This window comes from Mastomys coucha, unplaced genomic scaffold (genome assembly GCF_008632895.1).
Source record: "Mastomys coucha isolate ucsf_1 unplaced genomic scaffold, UCSF_Mcou_1 pScaffold5, whole genome shotgun sequence".
NCBI classification, from domain to species: Eukaryota; Metazoa; Chordata; class Mammalia; order Rodentia; family Muridae; genus Mastomys; species Mastomys coucha.
In genome coordinates, this window is record NW_022196911.1 from 26,667,818 (window position 1) to 26,687,937 (window position 20,120).

Genomic DNA, 20,120 nt, shown 5'->3' on the forward strand with positions numbered 1-20,120 from the left:
GCTCTCAAACTTCCCAGCCTTCAGAACGTCATATCGAATGACTTCGGCTTTTGTGGGGGTGGAGGGGCACTTGTGTATGTGCATGTGTGTGCATGTGTATGCATGTGTGTGTATAGGATATCATGTATGCACATGTGAAGGCCACACAAAGACACTGGCTGTCCTGCCCCATCACTCCCCTCACTGAACCTGGAGCTCACCACTTCTCCATTAAGCTGCTGGGCAGCCATTTCTAGGCATCTCCTGTGTCTGCTCACAGTTTCCCGTCCTTAGTCACAGGTGGACACATAGCCAAGCCCAGCTTTCTGTGCAGCTGTTAGTGTTTCAAAGTCAGCTCCTCAAGCACTCTTAGACGCTGTGCCATCTCTTTGTCCTAACTTCTATACTTTATAAGTTTGACCTATTCTGGCATAGAGGTAGACTGAGTTAAAGCCACATCTCAGATGCTTCTGGGATCAGTTGGCACACAAAATGATGAATATGGTAGCAATGGGTATTCAAAGCTAGAAATGGCCAAGTGAGGATACCTCCTCTCCTAGAAAAAAAGGTAAACCAATTTAAGAGCAAGCATTGGGCTTCCTGAATTTCATCTCATGAGAGATTTGGGACAAGACTGAAGACACCCTCTGGGACAGTGGTGAAAGTAGATTTGTAGAGAGGAGGCTAGAAGCAAGAACATTGGGAAGAGCCAGCAACATGGTCCCAAGATAGTGTCATAGTAAGCTTCAGGTGTCTAACTTTTCAACTGCTGTGAAAAGACTCCATGACTAAGGCAACTTATAGAAAAAAGAGTTTATAGGGGGCTTGTGATCTGAGAAGGTTCAAGTCCATGACCATCATAGCAGGGAGCATGGTAGCAATCTGACATGGTGCTGGAAGAGCAGCTGAAAGCTCACCATCTTGATAAACAAAAGGCAGAGAGAGAGAAAACTAACTAGAACTTGTGGGGGCTTTGAAATCTCAAAGCCCACTCCAGTGACACACCTCCTCCAATAAGGCCACACCTTCTAATCCTTCCCAAACCATACCCCTAACTGGGAATTAAGAATTCAACTATATGGGCCTACTGGGGCCTTTCTCACTCAAACCATCAGAGTTATCAACTTAACCCACTTTGGAAGACAGAACTTCAATCGAGAAATTTACCTTCATCAGATTGGCCTGTGGGCACGGTCCATTGTGCCTACAATGGAGGCTCAGCCCATTGTGGGTAATGCCATCCCTAGACAGGCAGTCTTTGGCTGCATAAGGAAAGTGGCTAAAAATGTACACGGTGTAACCCAATAAGGTTGCTATGTAATCTGTGCTTCAGTGTCTGCCTCTGGGTTCCTGCCTTAGAGATAGTCTGCAAACTAAAAGTCAACTAAGTCTTCTGTCTCCAAAGCAGCATTTTATCACAGCAACAGAAATAAAACTGGGGCACATGACAAGTCTGCGTAGGGGCAGTGATGGAGGTGGGGGGATGGTAGCTTGGAGAATTATCACTAATGATGAAAGAATGAGAAGTCAATGCAGAATGACAGGAAGGACCTGCTGAGATGTGGGCCCTGAAAACACCTGTCAGAATGGTACACTAGGCCCCCCAAAGCTGCCACCAGGTGAGCCCAGGATGACTCCGGGGGTTTTCTGGGTATGAAGCCATTCCAGCAGCCTGCCTGCAATTCCTTCTGGTGATGCCCTCACCACAGACTCTACACACTCACCAAGTACTGGGCAGTTATCTGTGCCTTGTGGCCCACTGGGGTTTGATGTGGTTTGTCCTCCAGGATTTCATGTCCTGGGGGTTTGGTTCATAAGCTGGGTGGTGGGACCCTATGGAGGTCACTAGAGACAGAACATTCTGGAAGGTGTTGAAGTAGTTCTTGTATGAGCGGGTTGATTCACAAGAGTCCCTCTAGGGCTTGTGGCTTGCTCTTCCACATATGCATTTCTACAGCTGTGACACCATGTGCCACAAGGCAAAGAAGGTAGCGGGGTTGGGGAAGGTGTGCTCACCAGAGCTGGTGATGTGCCATTGGGCTTTGGGCCTCTCAAAAAACTCACTATATGGAGATCCTCCTTTTATTTATAACTTATCCAGTCTCGGGTACTATATCATAGCAACAGAACACTGACGAATACCAGAGCCATTGAAAATGTATCAAAACCAAAAAAGCATAGCCTCTGATCTATGGAGAGTTTGGGAGAGAGCGGTCAAAGCCACTTCAGCCCTGGGCTCTGGTCACTGAGCCTTTGTGACTTGTAGTGGCTAATGGAAGTCGTGATTGGGTTTGGAATGAATTACTGTAAAAAAAAAAAAAAAAGCAGAGTTATGACTGTGACTCAGCAAGGAAGGGAAATTGATTAGCTCCAGAAAGTCTCCCTTGATATAGATTGTGAATGTATGTATATTTATTTATGGGTGTTGTTTGTTTGTTTGTTTTAAGACAAGGTCTCATGAGACAGGCCAACTTGCAGTAACTATCTGCGTAGGAGTCTGACGATCTTGATCTCCCTGCCTCCAATTTCCAAGTGCTGGGATCAATGTGAGCCACTGTGCCTGGAAAGCATTGTTTTTGCTTATGCTGTTAATTTGTAGGATGCCGGGCGGTGGGGGAATAAAGGGGTGGGAGAGACCCAAGTCCCACCAGAGCTCGGGGAAACTGGACGAGTGGACTCTGAACTGCTGTGGTTTCAGTTAATCCAGTGTTCCACTAGCCTAAGTGCTGGAGAACAAAACAGACCCAAATCCCTCCCCATACAGATCTCATAGTTTGGTAGACAGAGACATGCAAGTCCAAAGAGGGAACATGGCTGGTACATACATTGGTGAACTGCCCCCTGTGGTTTTCTCATGTCAAGCAGGCTTCGAGGAACGCGTTACAGCTATACGTGCAGCTTGAACCCACTAACAAGTTACACTTCTTATTTCTCCATGAGGAGTGAATAATCACAAGGAGGCTTGGTGTACACTTGTGCAGGCAGTCAGAAGCATACAAATGTTGGGGCATCTTAAAGGTGAAGCGATAGACAAAAGGCCCAGGTGCCCTACTCCCTGGCTGAGATGGTTCATGCTCTGTCACACCCACTGTAAGACTGTGTGTTTGTCACAGGTACTATGAGCATCTTGTGGCAAAGATGCTATTAAGTATAGGGTCTTGGTGGAGGAAAAAAGCACACTGGTTTCCTTGCTCCGTGCTCGGCATGCTGGAAGGGTTATTTAATTAATGAATAAAGTTACAGGACACTCAACTAAATTTTAACGTAGTACTTGTGACATAATAAAAACAACAAAAGGCCGGGCAGTGGGGTGGCGCACGCCTTTAATCCCAGCACTTGGGAGGCAGAGGCAGGTGGATTTCTGAGTTCGAGGCCAACCTAGTCTACAGAGTGAGTTCCAGGACAGCCAGGGCTACACAGAGAAACCCTGTCTCAAAAACAAAACAAAACAAAACAAAAAAAATATATTTGTCTAAAATTCTGAACTGCCACGGTATTCTGTGTTTCGACCGGTAGACCTAACTGTGCAAGCCTCAGAGGTTGGTGATGAGGGTTCCCACACCACATGGGATCAGTGAGGCTCCACAAATGCCCTTTTGCATCTCACTGGTCCAAAGAGGGATGTGATTCCTGGATCTCACCTTCAGGGTGCAGAGCTTATGTATGTACTCCAGGGAGGTCAAAAGGGGAGAAAGCAGCCTATGCGAATGGTGTGCTGCAGGGCTGTCCAGGGGGGAGCTGGGCCAGGAGAGCTCTGATGCTTCCTAACGATTAGCGCCCAGCCAGCGGGGCTGAAAGTGCAGGAAGCCATCTGGAGCTGTGTGCTGAGTCACAGGGCCTGGAGGAAAACAAGAACGCTGTGACTCCGGAGCAGCGAGAGGCATTTCCCTAGAGAGGACAGTGGGCCCCAGAAATAGAAACCGCTCCTCCTCTGCCACAGCACTGGGAGCTTGGAGTCTCTAATAATCCTTGATCTAGTGACCACAAGGCCTTACCGGTCAACCTTTAAAGGCTCAGACTGAATTCGTGAGAAGCCAGAGCTACCTCCTTTTATGCAAAGGAGAACGTTACTGTTTATATGTTAATGGATCCCGTTCAAAACCCTAGCTCTTCATTCCTCTCTTTTGGCACTTCTACCCTGGGGTTGTTTCCTGACTCTGTTTTTCTTCAGAGATAAGTATCCTTGTCTCCTCAAGATAACATGATGGGGGACCCCAGAGACAGCTCTGCTCCTGAGAGCACCCACTGCTCTTGCAGAGGACCCTTCGACTCCTAGCACCTAACTCAGGCAGATCTCAGCTGCCATAAGTCCAGCTCCAGGGCATATGACACCTCTGGCCTCTGCTCAGACCTCCACTCAGCATGTCCCCCGCAGCCCCCTTCCCCCACATACATATAATTTAAAATAAAAATAAAACTTAAAAAAGTGTAAAGAACAAATGTTCTCTGCTCCATCCCTAAACCTGACTCTCAACAAAAAGTAAAGGTAGCATAAGGGACTGAATAAGTCCTACAGAAAACCCTCTTGCTACCACAGATCTGGCACACAGGATGTAACCAATGAGTGGAGGGTCTCAGTAGTCTAGGGATTCCAGGACATCTCCCCGGTAGGTAGGTGGTCATTACATGGGACCACACACACACACACACACACACACACACACACATACACACACACACACACACACACACACACACGAAAGGATGTTAACAAAACAGCCATTCTCCTATCCCATAAACACTTTCTTTAACACAGAGCCTGGCCCACTCTCTACTTGAATTACAGGACAAAGTTAAGACCAATGCTCCAAAGCCAATATTTTACTGCTTTTCTATGTCTTAATTATAATTTTTAATTTTTGAGATTACATCATTTCCCTCTGCCCCTCCTCCATCTAACTCCCCCATGCACCACCACCACCCCCATCCGAATTCATAGCCTCCTTTCTTTAATTGTTACTACTTTTAAATACATGTATACATAATTATACATGTACACATAGATAATATTAGGAATTGCCAGGTCTGTTGTTACTCCAGGGTGGATCTCTGGGGAGTTGCTGGAAGAGGCAGGTCACTTTACCATGATGTAAACTGCTTTGTTGTGCTGCGTCTCCCCACGACAGTGAACCAAAACCATGAATAAAGTAAGTCCTTCTTTCCCCACCTGCTTCCTCCTCTCAGTCATCTGTTTGAGCATCCCGGGGCGGGGCAGGCCACCACCACACCCCTACTCTACCCTCCACTGTGATGAGCTCAAACATTTTAATATCACCATATATCATATACATGTGCTGAATTATCATGCTGTTCCCATAAACTATGCAGCAAGATTATGTCAATTTAAGTTGAGATTTAGATATCAACTTTAAAACTAAACTCACCAGACAGCAGCACCCCCAAAAAATAAAAATAATAAAAATAACCAAATCAAACAGAATAAAAATAAAAAGCAGTTCCACATCTAAGGGGCTTCAGTTCAACTTCTCACTGCACCATCTCTTCCAAACATTACCAGAACCCCATAAGCTCAGCCACATGACCTGGAGGTGTTCAACTGCATAGGTAAAGAAACCAAGTTTGATAAAAGTAGAGGCTTAAGCAAAAAGAGGGTCTAGACTAGAGGTTCTACAGACTCAGCCTGAGCTCAGGCCTCAGTGGAAGCCCTTAAAGCTGTGGGGTGACCTTCTCACTGGGGGAGGGCAGGGGTGGGCCTGTAGCTCCCAGCTGCAGCTGACTGAAGGAAGGATGGTGTGCTCAGCATGAAAGATGCACAGTATGTATCTGCTCAAGAGAGAGAGGCACTTGTCTTTGAAGAATGTGACTTGGAAGGTGGTTCAGCTGATCTGACAGTGTAGTAGCTGTGAGTTCTCTGTATGACAGAGTTAGAGTCTGTGCTCTATCATTACATATCATGTGTTGACTGAGTGTGGGCTGTGGGGCTAGAATGGAAGCTCTGGGATCCACCCTATCACTTATGGCTGGAGTCTACTGTATTAGCTTCTCTAGAGGATCAGAACTAATAGGTTGAATCTAATATCTCTATATCTATTTATCTATATACCTATATCTATATCTATCTATCTATCTAATCTATCTATCTATCTATCTATCTATCTATCTATCTATCTATCTATTATACTGGATTTGTTAGAGTAGCTTCTGGGTTACGGCCCTACTATTCCAACAATGGCTATTTCCCAAAGGAAAGTCCGAGAACTCAATAGTTGTTCAGACCACAAGAGTGGGTGTCTTAGTTGCTCATCAGTATACACCAGAATTCCAAAAAGTAGATCCTAGGGCTGAAGAGATGGCTCAGAGGTTAAGAGCACTCACTGCTCTTCCAGAGGTCCTGAGCTCAATTCCCAGCAACCACATGATGACTCACAACCATCTGTAATGAGATCTGATGCCCTCTTCTGGTGTGTCTGAAGACAGTGACAGTGTACCCACATACATGAAGCAAATAAATCTTTTTTAAAAAAAGAAGAAGTAGGTTCTAATACTGGTGAAGGAATGGACTTGTCAGCAAGACCTTCCTTCTGTGTCCTCTATATAAGATGGCATCCAAAGGTGTGGTCCCAACTCAAGGTGGATCCTCCCACCTCAAATATCCAGACTTAGGTTGGTCTCCCACTTCAAATCCTTTAACCCCTCACAGCCTCTTGGTGTTTAGTTCATTCTAGATGTAGTCAAGTTGACAACCAAGAACAGCCCTCACACCTACACATTCCTCTTCCTACCTCAGTTTTCTAATCTATAAAATGGGAGTGATGATACTTGTCTCCTGGGATGGAATGAAGACGTGATTTGAAGATGTCTTCTATGTGGTCCTTAAATGTCAGGCATTGCTTGTGTTGGCTTTTCAGGTTGAAATCTAAAACTTAAAATACTTCAAAATCTAAAGGTTTTTTGAGCACTATCATGATGTAACAAATAAAAAGGCCCATGCCTGACCTCTCACGATGAAGTACACATACGTTTAGTTTTATGCATGAAAGTACCTTTAAATACTTGTGTAAAATTATCCTAAGGCTATGTCTTTTTCTTTTCTTTTTGTTTTGGTAAAATATTCTGACAAATATCAACTTAAGGGAGAAAGGTTTACTTTCACAGTTCAAGATACAGTTCATCATGGTGGGAAGACAAGGCAGGAAGAGCTTGAGCTACTGGTCATATGGCATCCACAATCAAGAAACAGAGAGCAACAAATGCAACAAATGCATGCGGCTGCTCGGCTCCCTTCCTTCATTTATAGGATCCTAGGGAATGGTGCCACCTATAGTGAGCAAGTCTTCCCACTTCAATGAGTGTAATCAAGATAACTGCCCAGGCACACTCTGGGGTCTATCTCCCAGAAAACTTAGACTCTGTGAAGTTGGTGATTAACACTACTTACCACAGGCGGTGTGCACAAAGTGTACAGGAACAAACATACACAAATTCAATCTTTGGACTCGGCCCTATCCGCAAGTTATCTCAGCCATATATGAGAACAGCAAACCTGAAACAGTGGTGTGGGTAAGGGCTGTTGAGAATGTGTAGGCTGTTGAAAGGGTTTAGAGAGAAGCACAGAAGTGTGTGAGAAACTCAGCAAAGAGACTCAATGAGCACCAGCTGTCACCATTAGCCTTCCACCAGCATCACCAGCATCACCAGCATCGCCAGCATCACCATCACCACCGGCACCACCATCACTGCAATGCACTGGCTACTCACAGGAGACAGACACAAATGCCCTGGGGCCACATTTTATTTAGAAAAGAGACTTCTGGACCCAGGAGCAGGGTCCTTTGCCAAGTTCAACACTAGATTTGCTCTTTACCATGTTAGGAGGGTACTGTCTGCTCAAGGCCATGTGATGAGCCCCCTAGCCTTCTCCAGCGTCCGTCTCTGACTTATCTAATAAGCCATCTTTTCTGTTTCAGCCTTGACATCTTCCCCAGTGAGTGTTGCTTAAGCTGCTCTCCCTCAGATTTCCAATTCTATTTCCAAACCTCAGTTGTTCAAAGCCATAGATGATTTTGCCATAGCTGTAAACCATATGGTCTAGACCTTGGTTTATTAGTTTTCTTTGGCTTGTCTCACATCGAAAACTTAAAATAACATTTCTTCAAAAGGGAAAGTAACTCACCACCATGAATAGAAAGCTGGTACCACCTACTGTAGATAGAAGCTGCCCATAAAAAGAAATAGCGTGACATTAAAGCAATGTTATTACGTTTTGGAGAACTAGGGCTGCCCATCAAAGACTCTGGACTTAGGGCCTGGACCTGTTTGATTCCCATTTAAGAGAGAAATTTGGAGAGGTACTGTGTTTTTTAAAAATGTTAAAAATGTGTCAGAACCAAAGGAAAAAATTTTCCTCTTGATAAATGAGAATTGAAAGAAAATATAAACAAGACTGTCTTACCACAAGATTCATAGTTTTTTTTTTACTTCATTGTCTTCTTTCTTTCTAGAAATGTCTCCTTTTCTCCAATCTAGTTTTTTTTACTGAGAAGAACTAAAGAGAAGGTCACCAACCCCTGCTTGCTCTTTTTAACATCTCAGGAAGACCCTTCTGCTTTGAAGTGGAAGGGCCCAGCCAAGAAGCATTCTTCCCAGAGCAGTTCCACGCCCTGAATGCCTATGGGCTTTCATCTGAAGAGTGTTCTTTACAGCCTAGGTCCCTTTGGGCTGCTGTTGCCAAGCCTGCGAGTGGGTGAGGGCTTGTTTTAACAACAGAAGTTGCTCTCTCAAAGCTCAGGAGCTGAAGACCATCATATGGGCAGGACTCGCATCAGCTGTTCAGACAGACACACACACACACCCTTTCTGCCTTTTTAAGTTTTTTGAGACAAGTTCTCACCATATAGCCTTAACTGGTCTCTAACTCTCCACGTAGAGCAGGCTGGCCTTGAACTCACAGAGATCCGCTTGCCTCTGTCTCCCAAGTATTAGGATTCAAAGTATATGCCACCAGGCCTGTGTTTCCTTGGCGAGGTGCTCACGGGGGGGCAAAGCTTTGGGAAGCACGCTGGGTCTCCTTCCTAAACACATCAATCTCATTCCTGAGGCTCCACAAATTTCTTTTCCCTTCCCTGAAAACATCACCTAGGAGTCCAGCTTTAGGGCAATAGTTTGGGGAGAAGGAGACATTGGGCATAAATGTTCTCCGCTCTGCTTATGAAAACTGTCTTGCCTTTACTTTCCCAATGCTGTGGATGGAACCGGAACCTCGCAAGAACTGGGCTGACACTACTATGAAGCTACATCCTTAGCCCTTGGTTTGATTGTGCTTGAGATGGGCTAGCCCTGATCTCACTATGGAACACACATTGGCCTTGAGCTTACTCTGTAGTCCAGGCTGACCTTGAACTCACTAATCTTCAGCTTCTACTTCCTGAGTGACAGGAATATGCCACCACACCTTGCTTGGAGCAGGGATAACACACCCAAAGAAAAGGGATGGGCCGGGTCACTGATCTATCACCAGGCCTAAAGGTGGGACTCATCACTAGGCCACAAAGAAATGCTCACTTTTTCTGGAGGTGGATTTTCTGCTCGCTGAACAGAGAAGATGGTTGTCCTTGAGATGGGAAAGGAAATTGCTAACCTTGTCCTCTGGCTTAGAATTGAGGAAGAAACAATTGACTAAGTCACCATGCTGGGCTCCAGTGCCTCTTCTGCAGCCTCAGCAGATTTCTCTGCTGACACTCTGCCATCAGAGAGTCTTCGAGGAGCACTGCCCCTGATTCTCTTCTCCTAAATTGACAGGCCTGTGCCTCACCAGTGCAAGGCATCCGGATTCCTCAGCTGCCTTCCCTGAGCCCCTCCAATCTGTTCTGAGCAGCAAGCCTGCGGCATCTGGGCTGCAGGATTCTTTCGTGAGTTCTCTCATTCTGCCCCGTGGGCTACCTGGCACATAGTAGGTGTAAAGACATGTTTTCAGCTTGCTGAATGTATACATACATATATACATGTTTTTCTTGAGTGGCCTAAGTGAATGGTGCTTGAGTTTTCCCTATATGACACACATTAACAAAATGGCATTGTCCTGATTGGTCTGTGATTTTCCCTGCTTCAGCCTCAGCAAAATGGCATCATTGGGTGGCGTACTGGAGGATTCCATGTGTTCATCTTTATGCATCCTTCCCCTCATGGAAGAGGATGACATTTAACAAATGACTCCATGAGCAAGCGAGCAGCCTGCCCTCTGGATTAATGGGCTCTGCATCCACTGACTTGACCATCATCTGATTGAAAATGTTCAACAGAAACTGTATTTGTACTAAAAATGCAGACCCTTCCCTCTCTGACAGTGCTCTCTAAAACCACATGCAGTGTAATATCTGTGGTTTGTCTACATTGGATGTGGGGAATGTGAATAGGTTGCCCGGCAGTGCTATTGTGTCTCCATAAAGGGTTGGAGCATCCTGGAAGAGGGAAGACCTACTCTGAATGAGAGCAGGACCACTCCACAGGCAGGGTACTGGACTCAGGAGGAAGCCAGGTGAGCGCCAGCATCTGTCTCTTCCTATGTCCTAATCTGCCCAGATGTCAGCAAGTTCCCAATGCGACCATGATAGACTTGATCCTCTGAGCCAGGAGCCACAATAACCTTCACCTCTGAAGTGCTGTTCTGTCAGGCATTTTGTCTCAGCCGTGAGAGAGTAACTGATATAGTTATTCTAACTCTAGTGTGCCCAGATGAGAAGACAGCACCGGGAGCAGCGCCTTGGTGAAGAGCGACAGAGCTTGTCCATCACACAGTGATGAGCGCAGTGGACTGGAGGCAGCCAGCCAGCCTCTTGCCTCCGACCCGGAGGAACCGCTTACACTTTAACTGGCATCTCAAGCACCAGAAGTTCTCTCTGATGGGTTAGATACAAGTCTATTGGAAGGACCTTAGAAGGAAACGCTGGGAAACCCAGGTCTGGACACAGAGAGAAACACTTGTTTCTTGGTCAGTTGGAGATAGATCAAGGCCAGGAGCAAAGCGCTCCCTTTATTCTGTTTTTATAAATGTTGCCCACAGTCATTCAGTGCCCTTGGGTTTCTCTGACCAAATTTCTTTGTGGGTTTGGTTGAAGATTTTAAAAACAGGGTCTCATAGCCCACTTTAGTCTCCACCCTAAAATGAATCAGGAGGATGGAGAATCCCCTGCCTCTGCCTTCTGGGTACTCTGATGACAGGTGTATGCTGCCATACCTGCCTCTGCCTAATATATTTATTGCAGGAAAAAAGAGTTTGGTGCAAAAGCCCGGGTCCCCTGCCAGCCCCTTAGCAAGGCTAGAGAGGGACCATCATCAGAAATCCTGAGGCTACTTGTAGACTGGCTCAGATCTCTGACCTCTTCAGAGAAGTGTTTTTGTTCAGTGGACCGTGGGACACCGAAACACACAATGGGTTAACTAGAGGAGACTAAGCCACTGTGGGGCTCTCAGCTACAATTAAGGTATCTATGCCACATCCTTTTCCTGCAACTTGGGCAGAAAAGGGATGGAAAGATTTTAAGAGGCAGAGGTCGGGAGGAGCACAGAGAACGCTGTAGTCTGGGTATGACAGGACCACTGGGCTCATGGCGGCCATGGCTCCCTGCAGGAGCACTGAACAGGATCAAGCCACTCAAGCGTGGTTTGGGAGGGGTTCCTGAGACCCGTGCCTAGGGGGGCTATGGACAGCTGGTGGTTGTTGGAGAACGGAGAGTCGGGTTCCTTTAAGGGTGAAGCTTCTGGGAGGCTGGCTGTGCTCCGGTAGATGGCCTCCCACACAGGAGTGGATGGGTGTCACACACTGGGGTTGATGGGTTATTAAATTAAAAAAAAAAAAAAAAAAGGACATGAAGTTTGGGGATAGAGAGGGGGGCAGATCTGAGAGGAGTTAGGGGAAAAAGATGACCAAGGTGCACTATATGGAATGCTCAAAGGATTAAAGAAATGAGGAGGAAGAAGAGGAAAAGGAAGGAGAATGAGGAGGGGAGGGGAGGAGGGAAAGAGGGGGAGAGAGGGAGGGAGAGAGGGAGGGAGAGGAGGAGGAGAGGTAAGAAGAGGGGAGGGAGGGAGAGATGGAGGAATGGAGGGAGGGAAGGAAGAAGGGAGGAAGGGAAGGAGAGAGGGAGGAAAGGAGAGAGAGAGGTCCCAAGACCAGGCAGCAGGATGACTCATGGGTGCTCAGCCTGAGCAACAGAGGGAAAGGTGCTGAGATGGAAGCCTACCTCCTTCCTCTTCCTCTCCAAAGCAGTCCAGGACCTTCTCCACATCTGCCCCAGGGTCCCTGCCTTCAGATCGCCTCTCCACTAGCCTTGTGTCTGGAGTACTCTATTACCGTAGATAGCCTCATCCAGACAGCTTCCTTCCTGGGCATGAGTTGGATCCATCCAGACCAGTCTTTCCTGCTCTTGTGCTCTCGAGTGGTCTCTTAGTCACTCGGTCGTCTCCTTCATGTGTGGGGCCTGCTTTCCCCTCCAGGAGACCGCCTGAGCCCGTGAGGAGCTGGCAATGTGTGGCTGTCACAATAGAGCAGAGAATGCTTCTGTTCTCAGGGGGAACACTGCTAAACATCAGTCACACACAGGACAGGCCCTGATCAGACCCTAAATGACCACAGCTCAGACCCCTCATCTCCCCTTAGGAGGCCTTCCTCAATGACCCACTCAGACATCCCCCTCACACCCTTGACTGCCTTTTCCTACGGAGGCTTTGCTGTCACCCCAAATGACAGCATTTGTTTGGTAGCTGCTTGAAACCTCCGCCTGGACTAGAAGTGGGGGACCTATGACATGGGCTTCACTCATGGTCAGCTTCCCTGGCACACAGTGTGTGATAGAGTGAACAGGTGCTGCTCATCGAGCATTGATAAGGGAGTGGCTAAGCTCCTCAGAGGCCAGGGGCCGGAGAGCTACAGGAAACCCAGCCCTTCCTGGTCTGGTCATGCTTACCTGAGGCAGACCCAGCCTCTATGGATGGCTAATGCCAAAGGGGTCCTGAGCCTGAGCTTCCACACCTGTAGAGCAGGGCTGTTAAAACTGGTCCTTCTGCTGGGCAGTGGTGGCACATGCCTTTAATCCCAGCTCTTGAGAGGCAGAGGCAGGCAGATTTCTGAGTTCGAGGCCAGCCTGGTCTACAGAGAGAAACCCTATCTTGAAAAACCAAAAAACAAACAACAAACAGAAAGACTGGTCCTTTCATCAGAAGCTGTAGCACAGAGCAAATAATCCGCTGGCTTGAGAAAATGCCTGACTCCGAGGAGCCTCAGCAAAGGCCATGGTGTCCTCAGCTTCATTGTCAGGATCTGCTGGGGCAGGCAATGGAGGCAAGGGAAGGGGCTCTGGGGTACTACCCAGAGATTAGGGATGAATGCAATTTGCAAGGCCACAGCTGCCTGCACTGGGTTTGGCCAGCTCTTGGTCCAGCCGTGATATGAATGGGATGAAGCCTTTCCCGATCCCATCAGAGAGCATGCAGTCAGGGTGGCAGATGGCACTGTCCTTGAATTACAAAAGCAGGGGAGGAAGCTGAGGTGCTCCATTGCTGCAGATATGAGCCGTGAGAGGGAGGGGCAGGCTTGGCCAGAGAAAAAGCATGTGCCTTTTGTTGTTGTTGTTGTTTTGTTTTGTTTTGTTTTGTTTTTTCGAGACAGGGTTTCTCTGTGTGGCCCTGGCTGCCCTGGAACTCACTCTGTAGACCAGGCTGGCCTCGAACTCAGAAATCTGCCTGCCTCTGCCTCCCAAGTCCCGGGATTAAAGGCGTGCGCCATCAATGCCCGGCAGCATGTGCCTTTCAACTAGCCACTCCTGAGGGTACCTGAAGATCTAGAGTAGTATTCTTTTATGGCTATAAGTAACTTGGGGGAGGGAGGTCTTCATCTCACATATATATAAAGTGAGCCCGAGTTTGCACAAGGATTTTCTGTGGACAATCTGAGACCTTGATTCTTTGAATAGTATCACTTCACTGACCCAGGACAAGGCCAGTGACAAACTGTGTCCCCTGACATCCTGGCTACAGGCACCTCTGGTCTTCAGAAGACACCTGAAAACAGATACCATTATCTAGAATGAACTCGGGGTTGGGCACAGAACTTCCAGGCACTTCCCCAAACTAGCCTGCCTATGAGCCACTGAGGCAGAGTGGGAACTGTCTAACATGCTGGAACCACAAAATCTCTTACTCTCGCCAAACCTAACTATCCTCCAGTATAAGTCTTGAGAAATAACAACATCTGCTTCCCAATTGGGCGTATACACAGACATACATTGATATAGCTTCTCATCCTGGCCATGATGCATAATAAATGGTTAAAGAAATCTTAGCATTGTGGCCAGAATCACCTTTAGCACCAGCCCTAAGAACAGTTCCTGTACTGGATTTGTCCTTTGTTCTTGGAGTGGTACCTGACACCTGCTAGGCCCTAAGTAAACGGCACTGGCTAGTGGCTGGAGACTGGAACCCTTAGGGAGACCCACTTCTAAGTCAGCACCATGTGACACCACGGAATGCTGCCAATACTGCGTGTGACTCTTTGCCACTAGTTTGGACTTTAATCCTAAATGGATAAAGCAACCCTCCTGTCCAATAGTGAAGTGGCCCCAGTATATTTCCCCAGCTTTTCTCTGCAGCAAGAAGCCTTTCCCCAATCACACCATAGGCAATTTGCATTTAAATTGGTTTTTGCTTATTACAGAACTCTTGTAGGTCAGCTGGTGTTCTCATTCTCCTGAGGTGGTTTGGACTCTCCATTTCCCACGTGAAAGTCTCTCACACCACCTCCCTCTCTCCCTAAAACCTGAATGGAGTCACAGAATCTCATGATGGAGACTAAATAACGTAAGGATGTTTCTCAAATCTCACCTACACTTACGTAAGTGAGGAGGAAGAGAGCAGAGGATCCTAGATTTAAGAACTCGGCTCTCATTTCTTTCAGCACTGTCCACAAAGTTCGCTGCTTGAGTGCTGGGCTTGCTGAAATAAATGGGTACTCCTGTTGCCCTCCAGGCCTTCCCTGTCTGGTGAGGGAGAGAACGAAGGCTTGAAACCAGAAACATCACCTTATATCCAAAGGACTACTTAATAAATGTCAGAATGGATTCCAGCCAGGAGACAGGCTTTCAGAAAGCATTCATCATGAATGACAATAGCGTGCATGTGAGTGTGCACATGTCAGTGTGTGCACACGCACACGCACTAACATCTCTTTAAGGCGCTCCTAACTTTCTCTTAAGATAGAGCTCCTTAAAGTCTCCATTTAGAATGCTTCCACACCCAGGAAATTTTCACACAGTGTGAACACACAGGAAAACAATGGAGATCCACAAACCAAATATTTCCTGATAACAAGACAAACAGAAATGTATTTAGAGTGATTCTTATATACATATAATTTTTGTACTTATTAAAGACAAAATTAAACTTGCATGCAGGTGAGAGAGGTGAATTTGTTTATTGGTGCATTCAAGATTGACTCTCAGGGAATTGATGTGGAAGAATGGACAGTTAATTGATATTTTTATTTCATGATTGTTGCTGCCAAGAATGGCTCTTGGCATAGATATGAAGCACAAAATGGCAAAGATGTGTTTAGGGCCACATCCAAAAATGTTGTGAATTCTGTCCTCATCCCAAGCTAAAATATATTCAACAAGTTTTCTTTCTCTCTCTGTCTCTCTCTTTCTTTCTTTCTTTCTTTCTTTCTTCCTTTCCTCCTTTCTTTCTTCCTTCCTTCCTTTCTTTCCTTCTTTCTCTCTCTCTTTCATTCATTCATTCTTTCTTTCTTTCTTTCTTTCTTTCTTTCTTTCTTTCTTTCTTTCTTAACAAAACTCAGGTCTATTAACTCAAATAGTATTTTTTTAAAATTCAAACACAGTCCAATCCAAAGATGTTCTAGCACAAATGAGCAAAGTCTTTGTTCTCCATAATGATGCTGCTGTGTTTCTATCTGAGCAGACAACTTTGTATGTGCAGTAAAAACATCATCAATTCATAACATCTGATGCTCTTGGCAGCATGAGACACGTGCAGTGCAGAGTGCATAAACTGTTAGGCATGCGCAGTGCAGAGGGCACGGGCTCTAAGTTCAATACCAGGGCTGCCAAGCTTCCGAGCTGAGCATGAGTAGCAGTTCTAAGGTACTTCTTGAGACAACATCTTAAGATATGTCCCACACGCACATGTGACACTAAATATATGCATGTCGTCAACTTGAGTTCAGTTTGAATGATGCTTTTCTGAAAGGCTGAAGAACAAAGGTGTTTCTGATTTACTGGGATGGGCAGATAAACAAACATAAACACACACACACACACACACACACACACAAAACCTAGGAAATGGTCCGAAGTCTTAACACCAGATTCATTTCTTTTACACCATATATCTGCAGCCTGTAGGTTATTTCATACAATGTTTTAAACAACTTTGTGCATGGAACCAAGTTTCAGGGTGTGGGATTCTCCATGGGAGGTTTTTACTTTTGAACACTTCCAAGTTTGGATATTTGGATTAGCTATACTCACTCTGGAGTCACTGTTTGCTCCTCATGCCAAGCTCTGAGAGTAGTTCAGTCACTGCCACTGTTTTATAGCTGAGAAAACCTAGGCATATCTCCATCAGATCTCTATCAGATCACTTGCCCAAGGTCACTGATAAGGAGAAACCTAGCTCCTGTAGCATTGGTGGCACACTGCTGAACATGGAAGAGAGCCAGACTTCAAGACGCATACCTGACTCCAGAGCTTGTACCTTTAATCCTGTACTACATCACATCTGGTATGAAGCGAGATATTCCTGTATCTCCTCACCTCTTCTCAGACGTAGCCAAGATCCACGACAGCATTGGCTGTAGATCAGTTCTATGAATGACAAAAGGGAATGGCCACGTCTGTGTGGAGAATTACGTGGTACTTGGGAGGAGGCCTGTGCAGGGTGTTGAAGGGTGAGGAGGAGTGTGACAGATGGATGTGAAGGGAAGAATGGCTTGTTAAGGAAGAACATCAGTCCTACAAAGATGACTCAGCAAGGAGGGCTTTGTTCTAGCGACCCTCCAGTTGTGTGAGTGAGGCAGCTGAGCAGGCGAGAGAGACACAGAGATGTTTGAACAGGTGAGGGGTGTGACCTATAGATCACTCTAGCTCCATTGGAGACAAAGAGACAGCGTGACCAATAGTTGTAGTCAGCAACTGTACTGAACCCCGTCAATTCATATAACAGCTTTGTGAGGTTCCCCTGTGGACATACACAGACATGGGGCTGTGGGAGTGGCATTGGGGGGTCACATGTATGAAATGTAATGGGACACAGTAATCTAGTCTGGGTAAGCTACTAGTGTCGGGACTGAAGGACAGCAACGAGACAGAGATGAGGCCCAGGTTTTGGTCAACCCAGACAAGTTAGATGTTAAACACCAGGAAATAGAAAATACAACACCTAAATGTAGCATGTTCTAATAAGACTTTAACAAAATGGGTGGTGGGCCAGATTTAGCTCTAGGGTGGACAGCAGATCCCTGAGCTTTAAGGTACCAACTGAGTGTGCCAGGTAAGAATTCCCCAGAATGTACATCTTGCCAGGCAGAGTTAGGTCATGCATCTCTTCAGGAAGGGCATGAAGGATTCCCCCACCCTAGGTCAGCAAAGTTCCATTTGAAATGCAGGCTGGTTCCATGTCCAGCCCCAGGACTGCTCTGGCAGGCTAGAGATAATGTATTGGGAACTTGGTCTTCCGTGTGATGATGTTGGGAAGTGTTGGACTTTTAGCAGGTAGGGTTATAGGTCATAGGTCATTGGGTATAGCCTTAGAAAGGATGAAGGTAGGTCTCAAGAGACCCAGAGTTAATTCTTGAAAGAAGACATGTTACAAAAAAAATCTTGTTCTGGCTTGCTGCAGCAATGTCTTGTGAACTGTCACTGCCACATAGCTTTCCTGCCATGATGGTGCCAGGAACTCACCCAGCTGAGCTGACATTACAGCCTGTGTGCATGCCTGCGTGTGCGTACGTGTGTGTGCATGTGTGCGTGTGTGTGCGTGTGTGTGTATGTGTGTGTGCATGCGTGTGTGCGTGTGTGTGCATGTGTGTGTGTGCGTGTGTGTGTGCGTGTGTGTATGCGTGCATGTGTGTGTACATGTGTGTGCATGCCTGCATGTGTGCGTGTGCGTGTGTGTGCATGTATGTGAGTGCGTGCGTGTGTGCGCGCACGTGCGTGTGTGCATGTGTGTGTGTGCGTGCGTGTGTGTGAGTGTGTGTATATGTGTGTGTGTGCACGTGTGTGGTGTATGTGTGTGTGTGTGCACGTGTGTGTGCATGCATGTGTGTGTACGTGTGTGTGGTGTGTGTGCGCACGTGTGTGTATGTGTGTGCACATGCGTGTGTGTATGTGTGTGCATATGCGTGTGTGTGTGCGTGTGCATGTATGTGTGTATGTGTGTGTGCGTGTGCGTGTATGTGTATATGTGTGTGTGTGTGCGTGTGTGTGTGTGTGTGTGTGTGTGTGTGTGCACGTGAGTGCATGCTCAGAGGACAACCTTGGATGTGGGTTCCTACCTCCACTTGTTTGACATGCTGTTCACTGCTTTATAACAGGCTAGCTGGCCTACAAGCTTCCGTTTATTCACTGGTCCCCACCGCCCAGTAGAGGCACACTGGGATTGCAGCCACTGTGCTGCCATGGCTTGTCCTTTCTTACCTGGGTTCTGATGTTCAAAACTCAGAGTGCCAGGCATGTACAGTGTGCTGGCTAGTTTTTATGTCAGTTTGACACAGGCTAGAGTCATCTGAGAGGAGGGAACCTGGATTGAGAAAATGCCTCCAAAAGATCATGCTGCAGCCATATCTATAGAGCATTTTTCTAATTAGTGATTGATGGGGAAGGCCCCAGCCTATTGTGGGTGGTGCCATCCCTGGGTTGGGGGTCCTGGGTTCTATAAGAAAACAGGCCAAGCAAGCCATGGGGAACAAGCCAGTAAGCATCAATCCTCCATGACCTCTGCATCAGCTCCTGCCTCCCGGTCCAGCCCCGTTTTAGTTCCTGTCTTGACTTTCTTGGATGAGCCAAATTAACCCTTCCCTACCCATGCTTCTTGGCCATGGTGTCTTGTCACAACAATAGAAAACCCTGACTAAGACATGCATCAAACTACTTTATCCACTTATCCATTTTCCTCAGCCCCAGGCCACATTTTCAAACCCTCAACACTGTAAGCTCAAGGAACCTCTTTGCTCTATAAATACCTACTCCCAGGTGTTTCTCTATAGGCATGAAAATGGACTAAAAATATTTCATCCTGGGCTGGAGAGATGGCTCAGTGGTTAAGAGTGCCGACTGCTCTTCTGAAGGTCGTGAGTTCAAATCCCAGCAACCACATGGTGGCTCACAACCATCCGCAATGAGATCTGACCCCTTCTTCCGGGGTGTCTGAAGACAGCTACAGTGTACTTATATATAATAAATAAATAAATCTTTAAAAAAAAAAGATTTCATCCAGATACGCGGGCCCTGTTACAGATGCAGTGGACATCCTTTCCTGGCACTACCGTTGGTTATAAATGCTGCATGAGGCCTAACACCAGGTAAATGTTCTCATTTAACTCCACAGAACCCCAGGGAGGGAAACAGGTGCCATGATATCTCCTCACCGCCCGAGAGCTTCAGCACATCACCACAGGCATCTGGCTAGCAGGCCTCAGAAGGTTGGAACTCAGGCAGTCCACTCTCAAAAACTGGGCCGTGGTCACCAAACCCAGCTCACGTTAGCCTAAAATCCAGGCTGGGGCTGCCAACTTATACCCGGTCAGGACACGGCAGTAGACAACGAGCCAGTGCAACACAGACACTGTTAAAGTTCAAACAAATTTAACATCGTGAAGGAGTTGCAGCTCTCAGAAATTCTGTTACACAAATAGGTGTCTGAGTCACATCAGACAAAGCGAATATGTTCATCCATGAAGGCATGGCCATCAGAGGGTAGGACGAGAAATGTGAGGAGATAAGTGTTCTCCAGTGTTTACTCTGCCCAGGTCAAACAAGGGCTTGTGGGAGCCTTGTCCCTCTTCCCTCTCCTTCTGCAGAGTGTCACATGGGGCAGAGCCCAGAAATCCAGATGCTCTGTGTGTCAGTTAAGTATCTCATTGTTGTGACACAATACAGGTCAAAAGCAAGGTAAGG